The following is a 14,494-nucleotide window of genomic DNA, read 5'->3' as shown; positions in this document are numbered from 1 at the left end:
AAAGAAGTAAATCAAAAGCTCCCGCAAATAATGCTTATTCGGCTCAAAACTCGACATTTTTGCACGAAAAAGATATAAGATGCTGATGCAAAATCGCTAATTTTAAGGTTATGTCCTTGCCAGATATCCAACCTTACGATATGATGTTTTACAGCTGACAATTTTAACTATAATATACTGGTAGCGCCATTGTTTGTCAAACGGCGGAAACTTATTTATACTCCCAATAATATTTTTTACAGCAAAACGAAATTTTGTTTCTAAATATAGTTTATCGAGTCTAAAAGAATAATTCAAGAATTTTCAAATGAATTTTAGGATATAATCGTATCATTTACTTTCATTAAGTTACAATTATTTTCGTATACATAAATTCAAAATAGCTTTTTATTTTATTGTAAAATTGAATTTGTATAATTATATTTGTATAGTTACCATACTTGTATATATGTATGTGAATATTGAACACCAAGATCCACTTTGATTGAAAAAAATTGTCTTCTTCTTTATTTGCCTTGAAACACTTATCAGCTCTTTCACTTAATATTGTTTACTATAAGAAATGTTAAAAATGACAAAAAAATTACTTTTTTCTCATTTTATCCCCATTTACACAAAATCTTGACAAACTATGCAAATTCTGCCAACAACATTATGTTTAGCGCAAAAGATCTTCGGAATATTTATTATAATAGATTTCAAAAGGCATTTAAAAGTGTTGAACAAAGTTATTATTCTAGAATTTCAAGAATAATGTGGAATCTAACACGTTCAAACTGTTTTTTTATTTATTTTGTAAATGGTAAAATGTGACCAATTATTTGCAAGTAATTTCTCGTCTTTAAACTTCAATTGTTCTAATCTAAACCTTTTTAAGTTTCAATTTCTATAACAATTTCCAGACATTTGTTTTTGCAATATTTATATTGTAATATGCAATATTGTTTGTAATTGCGATAATAATTTTAAAATGACGAATGTATGTATCATTACTTCATGATCTCCAATGACTATCAACAACACGTTGGCTGGTAATATTCATCGCGGAATGATGTGTCTTTCGAGTGATTTTATCTCTTTTAAAATATAGCAGCTCAATACAAAAATTTCTGTACATAATTATACATAAACATGACTAATTTATACATAGTTTATTTTGAACGGTTATAAATTGTGTACAACCGGTTATAAATAATTATGAATTATATAAAAATTTTTTTATCGGGCTGCCATGTTTTAAAAGAGATAAGATCATTCAAAAGACACGTTATTCCGCGATGAATGTTGTACCAGCAAACATGTTATTTGTAAACATGGAAGTCATACCTATATTGAGAAAAAAGGCCAAATATTCAATTTGTCATATTTTTTAAATTAATATTACAAATACAAACAACATTGCATATTATAACATAAATATTACAAAAAGAAATGTTTCGATTTTGCTATAAAAATTGAAACTTAAAAATTTTTAAATTAGAACAGGTCTCCAAACTTTAAATACAGGAAATTATTTGTGAATAATTGACCACACAACATTTAATCTGCAATTATACATTTACAAAAAGAACAGCACAATTACGCATCATAAAAAGTATAATAATATCAATTTGTAGATTATTAATAATTATAATTTTTAAGTAAAAAAATTAAATGTTAAAAAAAAATATATATCACAAATTTTGCTCTGAATGCTTCAAGTGATTACAGAAATGAAAAAATTAAATTAGTTTTATTGACACGTTATTTTATATTTTAAATGCGTTAGATTCTGCAAGAATCATTCTGTATGAAATTCTAGAACAATAACTTTGTTCAACACACATTTAAATACTTTTTGAAATATTATAATACATACTCCGAAGATTTATATTATATATGTATACGGAATATGTTAACACATTTAATTTTATAATAAATTGTACATAATTATGTAAATTTTTACATAATTTTGTATAGTAATGTTTTTTATATGAAACGTAATTACATATAAAAAAAGAAATTTTTTTACCGGGAGACTATAAATAGACAAAAATCTAGTTAAGTAAAAAATTGTAATTTTTATTTGTTACAATAATAAGTAGAAAACTTTTTTATAATTAAATAATTTTAAATAATTAAATAATTATATAATTAAATAATTTTTTTATAATTTAATAATTAAAAAATACATAGTATAATCTTATTAAATATTACAAAATCATAGAAACGTACTTATACAAATACCACTATAAATAATAACATACAAAAAGAGAATATGCATGTATGGGAATGTGTGTGTATCTCACAATCAGAGATATTACAAATGATTGATTACAATGAATGATTCTAATTTATATTAAGCTGCTTTATTCAGTTTTATTACAATTTTTATAGGGAGTATTTCCAAAAAATGTACAAAAGATGTACATCTTTTTTGTAAAAATCATTCAAAGAAAAATTCACGTTGTGCTTGTATGTATCGATGGATGTATGAACGGAGCGAAAGAAAGTGAAAAGATCTATTACTTAATTTATAATTATTTTTAACACTGTTGTAGTTATTACGATTGAATACAGCAGCCATGAACCAAAACGGTATCGGACAGATCATGAATCTTCTCAGCAACGATGTCATTCGCTTCGATCAATTAACAATGTACTTGAATTAAATACATATGGATCATGTCTTTTATGGTAATTCTTTATCTCGTGAAACTATTCATATATATTCCACAGTAACAGTATACATTGCACAGAAAACTTCGATCATACTCTTGAAAAAAAGTCTTAAATTTCAACTTCTAACTTAAATTTATTAATCTCTTTTGTAGATTAATGATAAATATAAAATTTTAAATAATTATAGTATAATTTGTAGAAAACCTATTATATTAATTATATGCATATAAGCTATTTGTATACATTTTACAACTCGTGAGTGAATTTAGACTATAAAGACGTAGGATTTCTTCTTTTCACTTGTTTCGAAGTTGCTCTTAAATAATTGTCTGTTAAAGCTGACTAATTTTATTTTTATTCGCAGACCGCGATCATAGGGACAATAATGTGGCAAAAAGTCGATATTTCGTGTTTGGTTGGCATCGGAACGTTGTTGATCATTGTCCTCTCAGGACAAGAGACTTTGAGCTTTTTGAATCTCAAACTCAGAACCATGATTGCGCCACTGACCGACCGAAGAGAACTAATGAGCGAACTCCTAGCTGGGATACAGGTATCCTAAAAAAGTTGATTAGTTATTTTATTCTTAAACAATATAGAGGATGAATATAATAACATGAATAATACGAATAATATTAACGACCAAGTCATTTATAAAACAATTTTATGAAACAAATTTATGAAATGGTAATTCTCGATTTAGGTTGTGAAGATGTACGCCTGGGAAAAACCGTTCAGCCAGATTGTGTCAGTAATCAGAAAATTAGAAATCAATCAAATTAAATTCTCGTCGTACGTGCGCGCCACGTATTTGGCCATCATAGTCTTCACTGAACGATTGACCGTCTACTTCACCCTGATAACGTTCGTCTTAATGGGAAATAATTTGACTGCCGATGTGACCTATGAAATGTCGACATACTTTAACATACTTCAACTCGTCTTCGCGTTGTACTTTCCGCAAGGGCTAATACTGCTGGGTGAATCAATAGTGTCATTTAATCGATTGGAGGTATATGTTATCATATTATTTTCTAATTTACGGTGAATTTAAATCTATAATCATTCTTATATCTCTATTGTCACGTATTTATTAAAGTGCGCTTAATTTTAACAGAATTTTTTGCTGATGGACGAAGTGAACACGAGACGCTTCTCGGAGAACACGCCACAGTTTAAATCTCAGAAACCAAAAGAAGAAACTAATGCAAAGAATCAAATAGACAAATACATCTCGAGAAAAGGAGTATTGTTCTGTGTGAACATCAAAGATTATCTGATCTTCCGGTATACGTAAAGCTTCAGCGAGTTTCCGCCAATTGGATCAGTGGCCAATTGCCGCCAACTTTGTGCAATATTAATTTAACTATCAAACCAGGTCAATTGTGTGCTGTAGTCGATGCAGTCCGGCAAATAGTCCATATTACATCTACTATTGAAGGAATTAAATCCCGGCACGGGTTCCGTAATCCTTACTCAGGGCTCCTCAAAGTATAATTTTACGAGCAATTTATCTACTGGATACTTCACGAACAATCAAAATCTGCGTATCTCCTATGCCAGTCAAGAACCCAGGTTTTTCGATACCGTAAGGATACCAATATACTGTTTGGCCAGTCCTATGATAAGGCTAGATACATGCAGGTAATTTTCATAGTCCAAAGTAATTGTTGCGGATATTGTATAATGTTTATATATTCTATTCTGCTATTTCACGTTAGAATCAGGAATTTTTATACGTGACTGGTAACAATTCTTAGAATTAGATCTTTCAAATCTTACGCATCAATCATTAAACATGAATTACGTCTTTGTGACTGGATATAAAGAAGATATATTTTAGCAAGTGTTATGAATTTTTTTGAATCTTTGATCTATATGTGATTTCATTTAGATAAAAGAAAAATATCTAATATTTCCTAATTTTGGAATTTTTAATATTCTTTAAAGTGTCTTTTTGATCAATTGGCTAATGTTTCAGGTAGCAAATATATGCGCCTTGGCGAAGGATTTTTGACAATTTCCGCAGGGAGACATGACAATGTTCGGCGATAGAGGTGTATCTTTGTCCGGTGGTCAAAAAGCGCGAATCAATCTCGCAAGGGCAGTTTATAAACAAGCGGATGTCTATTTGCTCGACGATCCCTAGAGCGCGGTTGATACTCGTGTTAAAGCTAGGCATCTCTATGGAAAGTGCATCACCGAATCCCCACGGCAAAACGAGGATCCTTGTCACACATCAATTGCAATTCCTTAAAAGGGCGGATCACATTGTCGTACTGGATCGAGTGAGTAACATAGAATATTCTTTAGTTATATCTTAAATTAAAATTAAATTAATTTTAAAATTAAATTTTTAATTTTAAAAGTTTGACTATTTAATTTGTTTTAAAAGTAAAGAATTGAGATATAATAATGACAAAAGCAAATTTAATTTATTGCTGAATGAATATTAAAAAATTTTTTTTATCGTAATGAAAACATAATTTTATTCATAACACATAAAAATTAGATAATTTCATAATAAAAATGATTAAATAATAAGATTTTTTAAATAAAAACTGGCAAAAATTTTTAATTTATATGTAATTTACATATAATTAATTAAAAGATAAAGATTGAATATTGTTTAAATTAAATATCCTGATTTTGTTTTCTAAGGGTTTCGTGAAAATGCAAGGAAATTATAACGAATTAGTACAATCAAATAAAGATTTTCATTGGGATGTTGGACAATTTGAACCAAGCGCAAAGAAAGGAAAAGGACATGAGAAGAGCTTCGGAAATATCTAAGAGAATCACAATAACGAGACAAATATCAAGATTATCGACTACAAGTTCCAATTCATCGTTGTAAGATGATCACTCGTTATTTATAATAAAAGAACATCGAAATTGAAAAAAATATATTTTACATTAGATTTGTTTAATAAAAATAGATAGCACAAAAAATAAAAACGTAAAATAAAAATAGAAAAAAAGGATATGAATAAAAATAAAAATACAAAATAATTTTAAAAAATATCTGTATTTTTGCGCATAAAAGAGATTTCTAATATACTTTCACTAATTATTATCAATTAATAAAGCGGAAGAAGTTTTTAAATTAAGTTTTAAAAAAGTTAAATAGTTTTCCAATATTTACATATTTTCTTAACATTATTTCCGTTGTTTTTAAATAATTCAAATTGAATTAACTTCATCAAATTACATCTATTATAAGAGATAAATTCAGATAATAAGATTATTATTTTGCCATCGTGCAGCACTCGGACACTAATGATTCGGATTACGTGGAGAACAGCCCGGAAGCCGAGATGTCGGCACACGGTCGCGTAACCGCGGCAGAGTGTACAAGGAATATCTGCATAACGGTGGCAATAATTTCACGCTATCCGTACTGCTGATGATCTTCATCATCAGTCAGATCGCCACTACCGGGAATGATTACTGGACTACCTTGGACGATGTTAGGCGAATTGAAAGTACTAGTGACGTAAAACAATTCGCGAATATGTACAACAATAGTTTCCTTGGGTCGATCTTCACGTTGAACCCGGACGGCCTGCTGAGCACTATGGATGCTATACACGTTTACACATTCTGCATCATCGCCTGCATCGCTACTACAATACGTTGTTTCATAGCTTTCTTTATATGGGATATAGAAGGTCTCTATGAAGTCGAGTAGTAACCCTCACAAAATCATGTTCTTCAAACTGCTTCAGGCGCGCATGTTATTCTTCTACAACAATCCTTCCGGTGAGTCACAGAAGTTCGATAGTCGTCTTAACTACTCTACAGAGACATTCATAAAAATTCTTTTACTGACAATTTTAAAAAATACTTTTAAGGTAATTTTTAGAATATTTCATAATTTTTGTATAATTTTAAAGTTTTTTAGAAAGATTTTTTAATTTTTAAATGAATTGAGACTTTTTAGAAGTGTTGAAAAAGTTTGTAACTTTTCTAAATTTCTTTATAGATAGATGTAAATTCTGAAATAGAATTTACAAGATTCCTCATTTTATAATTTCCAAAGAAAAACTGAAAAAATATCAAGAAATTAAGATATTTTTTAAAAAGAAATCTATATAAATTTAAAATATAAGAATTATTAAAAATATTATAAGAATTGTTTTGAGAGTCTTCAAAACATTAATTTCGGATTCAGAAAACCAATATATTTTTGTCGATTGTGATATCAGTAAGTTGATCGCTATAGCTATACAGAAAAAAATGAAGCGTAAAGATGACGTAGATCTTTTTTTGCATATATTTATGATATCAAAGATACAAATTATTGATTAAAATTGATTAATTTTGTTTTGGAATATTATATATATGTAACTAATGCCAATTGTATTAATTAAAAGCCATTCTAATTATAAGCTCGAAATAAGCCACGACTCTGTTTAATTTATTTAAAAAGTATACAAGTATTTTCACTCTAATAAATTATCGCTTCCTGGACTTGTAATTTCTTTTCTCGGTTCTTGCAAAGAGTTAACGATTTTTGTATTCCAGGAAGAATTTTAAACAGATTTTCGAAGGATATGGGCATCATGGATGAATGGCTGCCCAAATTGATGTTGGTGGCGATCCAGGGGGGTTCTGCGTAGTATGTGGTATAATGATCATGGAGGCGATAATTAATCAGTGGATGCTGATATTGATAGCCATACTAGTCATTTTGTTTTTCTTTGCTACGAAATCTTATATAAAGATTGATCAAGACCTCGAACGTCTCGAAGGCATAAGTAAGTATATTAGAGAAAGTAACACGTTATTAGATAAAAATGCAGCGTATATTACATTTTTGATGTCTAAATTCGTGGATTTCTGCCAAAGAATTCATATTTTTAAGTTATTCATATTTTTACATTACCCATTACATTAACAAATTTTTTAAAAGTTTTTTTGAATATGTTTTTGCGTTTTTATTGAAGAGTCCCATATTCTCGTACGTAAATGCTACTCTGAATGGTTTGCCGACAATCAGAAGCAGCGTCATTGAAATCGAGAAATTAATGCGAAAACGATTTGATGAGTTGCAAGATCGTCACAGCGGCATGTGGTATCTTTTTAACATGCGTGACAGCCATTGTTGTCGTTGCGGATTTAATAATGTGCCTGTTCTTGGCTTGCATTTGCTTTTCTTTAATACCAATGAATGAGACTGGTAAATTATATCTAATTAATTAATAGATTATTAGATAATAAGAGTTAAATTTTTTTCTAAGGATTTCATAAAGATGTAAAAAGCTATAATTTAGAAGAATTAATTAGTAGAATTAAATAAGCTTTTAATTTCAATCCTTATTTCTGCGTGTGATTCTTTTTCTCATTCTTCAAACAATTATAAGTTCTCTTTGTTCTTTATACTACAGGTAATGTAGTCGGCAGCAAAGCAGGTCTAGCAATATCGCAGTCATTGATTCTAATCGTTTATCTGCAATACACCATAAAACAGTTTAGCGAGTCAGTGTCACTGATGACTTCCGTGGAAAGAATTCTTCACTACACGAACCTTCCTAAGGAGGAACCTATTACTTCGGACAATCCACCGCCATCTACATGGCCTCCCCAAGGACAATTGATCTTGAAGGATGTCAACATGAAATATCATATGGATGATCCACCAGTTTTGAAGGTATAAAATAAACCATCTGTTCATTCTTACAAACATTATTTGTGTTTTAACACGTAATCGGGCTTTATAGAATCTGAATGTATCCATCGAGCCTGGTTGGAAAGTTGGGGTGGTTGGACGAACTGGCACCGACAAGTTCTCCTTGATTTCAGCGCTCTTTTGCTTGTTCAATGAAGATCTAGAAGGCGAGATCAAGATCGATGGTCGAGACACAAGCACGGTGGGCCTGAGTGATCTGCGCTGCAAAATCTCCATTATACCACAAGAACCTGTGCTCTTTCCGAGAGTTTACGTTACAATCTGGATCCGTTTAATCAGTACGATGATTTGAAGCTATGGGAGGTGTTGCGGCAAGTTGAGCTGAATGATGTCACGCTGGACCACGATATCTTCTCTGGCGGTCATAACTTCAGCATCGGTCAGAGGCAACTCATATGCCTGGCCAGAGCCATCTTGAGAAACAATCGTTTACTCGTTCTCGATAAAGCTACGGCCAACATTGATTCGCAGTCTTTACGATTCTTTAGGATTGTATTTAAATATCATTTGGTGAAGATAATAAATTTTGATTGATTAATTATTAATAAATTCTCCATAGCAAATGAAGTCACAGTAATCGCAACAAAGTCATGATGACATGCAAATATTTACCTTGTCACGGGTGTGTGATACCACAGTAAAATCATTATACTGTGCAATTATCCGCTTTGTTACAAGTGTGACATCAATATACAGATAAATTAAAAGTTATTTATTATGTTATGACACATACAGATCAAGATAATAATGTGGTGTAACCTTTGATGATTTTACAGTAATATCACAAGTGTTGTAACTATTGAAAGTTTATTATAATAAGAACGTGACTTTTTTGCAGAGATATAGTAATAAATTACCATATGTAAATAATTCAAACTTTCTATTATTAAGTTGCTACTTTTGCAAATAATTAAGAATAATATAAAGTATTTTCACATTATGTTACAAGGGTACATCAAGTTACGATCGGGTACAATAACATTCGTTTTACCAATATGGTATATTAAATTCGAGATTAATAGAAAGCAAATTTTTTCAAATTAAATCAGATTGGTAGACATTTCCATCAAAATTATATATTTTGTATCTGTAATTTGCAACACACGAAAGAGAGAGAAAGAGAAAGATATTTCAAAACTTAACATGTTTATAAATTTGCATCCCTAAATTTGAAACTTTATTTTTAGCACGGATGCTTTAATTCAGAATACAATAAGGAGCAGTTTTAAAGAATGCACCGTTATCGATAACCATAACGATTGCACATCGTTTGAATACGATTATAGATAGGATCATTGTGATGGAGAACGGTTCTATCGTGGTAGGTTTTTCCGTTTTAACAATTAAAGTGTGAATGGGTTAAGAAGAATATTGATTTTGTAAAACAAAATTAAGAGATATAATTTTCTATGTAATTATCTAAAAAGTTTGTTCATAATAATTTTGATTAATAGCATCAGTTCAATTTCTGAAAGATGTTTAGAATAAAATTCATTCTAAAAAGTGAAATTTTATTCTTTAAGATTGAATATTGGATTATTCTTATTCAAGATCAACTTAATTTTTACTCTTTAGAAAGAAAATTTACTTCAAATTATTTAGAAAATTTAAAATTGATTGTTTATTATTAACAATATACTTTTTTCTGAAAATTCAATGTTACGTATACAAAGAATAATCGACGAGCTTTTTTGGAAAATTTTGTAATATCCTGAAGAAAAGTCTTTATATGCATTTGATAATTAGAATTATCATGTGAATAGGAATTTGGTTGCCCATATGAGCTGTTACACGACAAACCAAGTGGTTACTTTTCACAAAAGGTGGAGAAGACAGGCAATCAGATGGCACAAAGTCTTTTAGAACAGGCGAAGAAGGCTTGCGAGAAGAATAACGATCATTGTGAATTGAATTTGTCGCCACAAAATACTGAGTGCGAGAGCGACACCACGCTTACAGAACAGACCACTTTATAGATTTTCTACTTCTAAAAATCTTATACTAAAAATATATATACTATATATTGTACATAAAGTTATTTATATACAACGACATATGAAACTGACCAACCCATGCTATTGGAAATTTTATTTTGAGAATATTTTATTTCATGAATTAAAATATCTATAGCAAATTAACATTATATTTATTTCATTATGTATTATTAAAAAGTCATTTTCGTCTATGCCTTCTTTTGAATCAGTTAATTACATTACGTATTACATTTATTCTGTTCTATGAGTCGTTGTATGTAACTTTATAATATATACATATATTTCTACATGTTCTCTTATGTCAGTTAATACACGATCATATTTAAAAAGAAAGAGTAAAACAAAGAAGAGAGCTATACTACGAAAATAACATAAATCGAGAATGAGACGTAACTGTTTGTTCAGTATTATTTGCAATCTTCTAATAATTTCAGTTTTATTTACTGCCCCATAATTATAACGCAAATATGTCATATCTATTGTATATATATAAAGACCGATTAGAATTAAATATATTATTTTTTTGATTATTCTTGTCAGCGTATGACAAAATAAAATATGATAAATACTATCTCTTATATGAAATCTTGACTCTTATATAAAAACATTTTTTAGTATGTATTTATGTATTTAAAGTTTATTTTTATTTTTTGTTTAATTATTTTTCAAATTTATTCTCTACATATTATAGAACTTTAATTTACTATATCTTCTAAATCAATACCGTCCCACACTTTTTATGAGTAATCATTCAGAACATTCTCCCCTACATTATATCAAAATGACATTCGAATCGGTGACGTGTCACCTAAAATGCATATTTACCAAAATTGCTTTACGGCTTTTATAGGAGGTAGTAAATATCATTAGATTTCATAAAAATAATCGATATCATGCTCTCAATTGAAATTAAATCCAAAATGGATAAAACATTTGGTGTACTGATCCGCAATTAGTACATAGCGTCTAATTGTAGATAATTGTCATTACTTAATTTAATTAAAATTAAAAAACGTACAAGACAGTACCAAAATGAAATAAAATCATCCATAATGTAATCTATGTGACCAATTATAATTACTAAACATCTCATAAAACGTTTGATATCTTTCTGAATAAAAATATGAATTTTTTTTTCAAGGCCGATCTACAACTGATGGCCTTAATCTACATACCTAGAAATAAAAATTACATGAAAAGAAAGGCAATCTAATCTAGATTATCTGTGTGTCTATTCTGTTGTTCTTTACTTGTTGGTTTAACAGCATTTACATACGTTATCCCTCAGTGTACAAATCTTCCAGTGTAATTCTCACAAAGTTTCTAAAGGAACTGCGAAAACTATTTCTGGAAATCTTATAAAAAAATATTAAATCGTGTTTGTGTCTCATACAGCAAGAATTAATTCAGTTAAAATACTAGCCGACGATTCAGAGAAACTATGACAGAGACGTTAGAAAGAGCGCTGGCACCATTATTGATCATTGGATCGTTTTGTAACTTGTGCATGATCGAATATCCTCGTGGACAACCTAGGGCGTATCTTTCTTACCTATATGCTTTGGCCAAATGGTGCTCTCTGACATACTTCTGTTACTATCCAATATGTGTCCAGGATTTACAAAATGGAAATGTATATACCTACTATGTCATCCCGTTGGGTACCATTACATTAATTCTCATTAGCCTCTGTCGTTTTAAGGTACAAATTTTTAAATGTACTCCTGGTTCCAATATAATAATACTTGATCTTTTAGTATTACTTTTCTTTCGTTTAATCGTATTTTTAATTAAGAGCATTAAAAATTCACAATTCTAGGCAAATACAAAATTATAAAACATTTTTATAGAAAGCTTTCAATACCGTTAACCATGACCTACTTTTTAGTTAAACTCAAGCTGTGCAATCTCTCTCATTCGGCTCTCTCGCTAATCTGCTCGTTCTTTACAAATCGCACGCAGCAGAAAAGTCCTCAAATATAATTCTTTTTCTCTTCTTCTCGTACTGTTTTTTTCTGGAGTACCTCAGGATTCCATTCACGGAATTTTACTTTTTAATATTTTTATCTCTGATTTGTCTAACGTTTTTCTATCCCCTAAGCTTTTTATGTATGCAGACGACGTAATTCTTTTCAAATTTGTTTCACCCATTCGATGCTTTTGCAGCCTGTTCTGCTTTAAATAAAAATCTAAAATTTATTCTCGATTTACTAATATTATAATTCACTGCATTTAAATCTCTCTAAATCATTCTCGCTAATTGTCGGTTTCTCAACATTAATATCCCATATTGAATCCTTCAATATTTCTCTTAACTCCGTTCCAATTCCTTGCTCCTCCTCTATTAAGATACTTGGTGTCCATGTTGACTCTTTATGGACATTCGAGTCACACGTACCCGTCAAATGTCGAGCTGCTTACGCCCGTCTACTTTGTCCCCTTGGTCACATCTTTTCCTTGTATTTCAAAACTCTTTTCTTCTCAATTACTCGTTATTTCATTATTTTATGATTATGCCGATGTTGTCTACGTTCTAGCTCTTAATCAATAATCAGAGTTTGGTAAGTTAACCTTTTTTTTTAACTAAGTTAAGTTAAAGTTAACATCCTTGAAAATTTAACTTATAATAGATAACTTGTTAAGATACAAATTAATTTATAAAGAAATTAATTGAATTAAAAGTTAAGTTAATAAAAAAAATTGAATAGTTAAAAGTTAAATTTGTTTTTTTTTTTATTTTTAAATTCATGATTTCAGGATTTCAATCTTACAAATAATAGAAATGACAAATATATACTTTATTTAAAAAATACTCTATATTTTATTTACATGTTTTGTTTATATATATTGTTTAGTATATAAAATTTGATTGTAAATACTGGCCTGTAGTCATGACTGAAGCTAGACACACAATACGAGGGAATAGCGATAATAATAAGGAATAATACAATAGATTTCAACCTATCAGACACTTAATTCACCGAAATATTGTATATGGTTTCTAATAGATTGAAATCTGAGGATCGATTGAATAATTTAAAATGAGGGGAAAATTACAAAAGTGAAAAAATTTACTAGAATATTTATAATTTCATTGGTCAACACATAGTAAATTTTCACTTTTGCCATTTTCATCTCATTTTAAGTTATATGCCATTTTCATCTCATTTTAAGTTCATCTCATATTAAGCTATTGTCGTATATTATGTCTGAGACTGGACTTCAAAGAATTAAATAAAAAATTAATAGTTACGGATAAAATGTAACTAAATAAAGTTAAAATATTAAGAGTCTAAAATGTAACTAAGTTAAGGTACATTAAAATTAGTTAACTTTTTAACTTTGCAACTTAAATTTTATTTTTTTAACTTAACCCAACCTTAATAACTTCTAAATTGTGTACAGCGTATCCAAAATTCTTGCCTCCGCATCTCCTACTGCGTCCGTAAATACGACAGTATATCTATGTATTTACCAAAGATCTGGCTGGCTTAGGATATGGCAATGTTTTGTTCTAAACCTGTACTGTTTTTCATTTTTTTTTGTTTCAATACTTCTGTATATCTTTGACGCCTTTTTCAGAACCCTTAATTTTATTTTACTTGTAATCCCCTTATCACCAGGTACTAAAATTATTTATCGTTCCACTATGTTCCGTACTGCTCTCTTCTACTCCTTAGTCAAATATTTTAACTTTTTTCTTGTTAACATGTAATCTTTTTCATAGAGATGTGCAATGAACTAAATTAAATTTAAAAAAATATTTGTAACAGATCAATTTTAATGCTTACGTTATTATAACATAACCCTTTATCTGTCACTTTTTCTATACACATTGCAAAACAATTTTTACTCAAGTATAAAATTACAATAATTTTGTTTTGTGTCGCATAACCGATTAATATGATTTTTTTAAAGGAATTGAAAATGTGCTTACGTAAACTTGCTATAATAGACGACTCGTTGGAAGCCCTCGGAGCGCCAAAAGAATACCAAAGACTACGTAACTGGATAATTCGTATAATAGTTGGAGCGATTGTATACATTTTTTATCAATTAGCATATACTTATTTTATTATTATTTTTATTTGGCATGATGACGTAACATTTTGGAATATAACGTTAAATACATTTCTGCAATATTACC

The sequence above is a fragment of the Trachymyrmex septentrionalis genome, unplaced genomic scaffold (genome assembly GCF_001594115.1).
Source record: "Trachymyrmex septentrionalis isolate Tsep2-gDNA-1 unplaced genomic scaffold, Tsep1.0 scaffold252, whole genome shotgun sequence".
Lineage (NCBI taxonomy): Eukaryota > Metazoa > Arthropoda > Insecta > Hymenoptera > Formicidae > Trachymyrmex > Trachymyrmex septentrionalis.
This window is presented reverse-complemented; position numbering follows the sequence as displayed.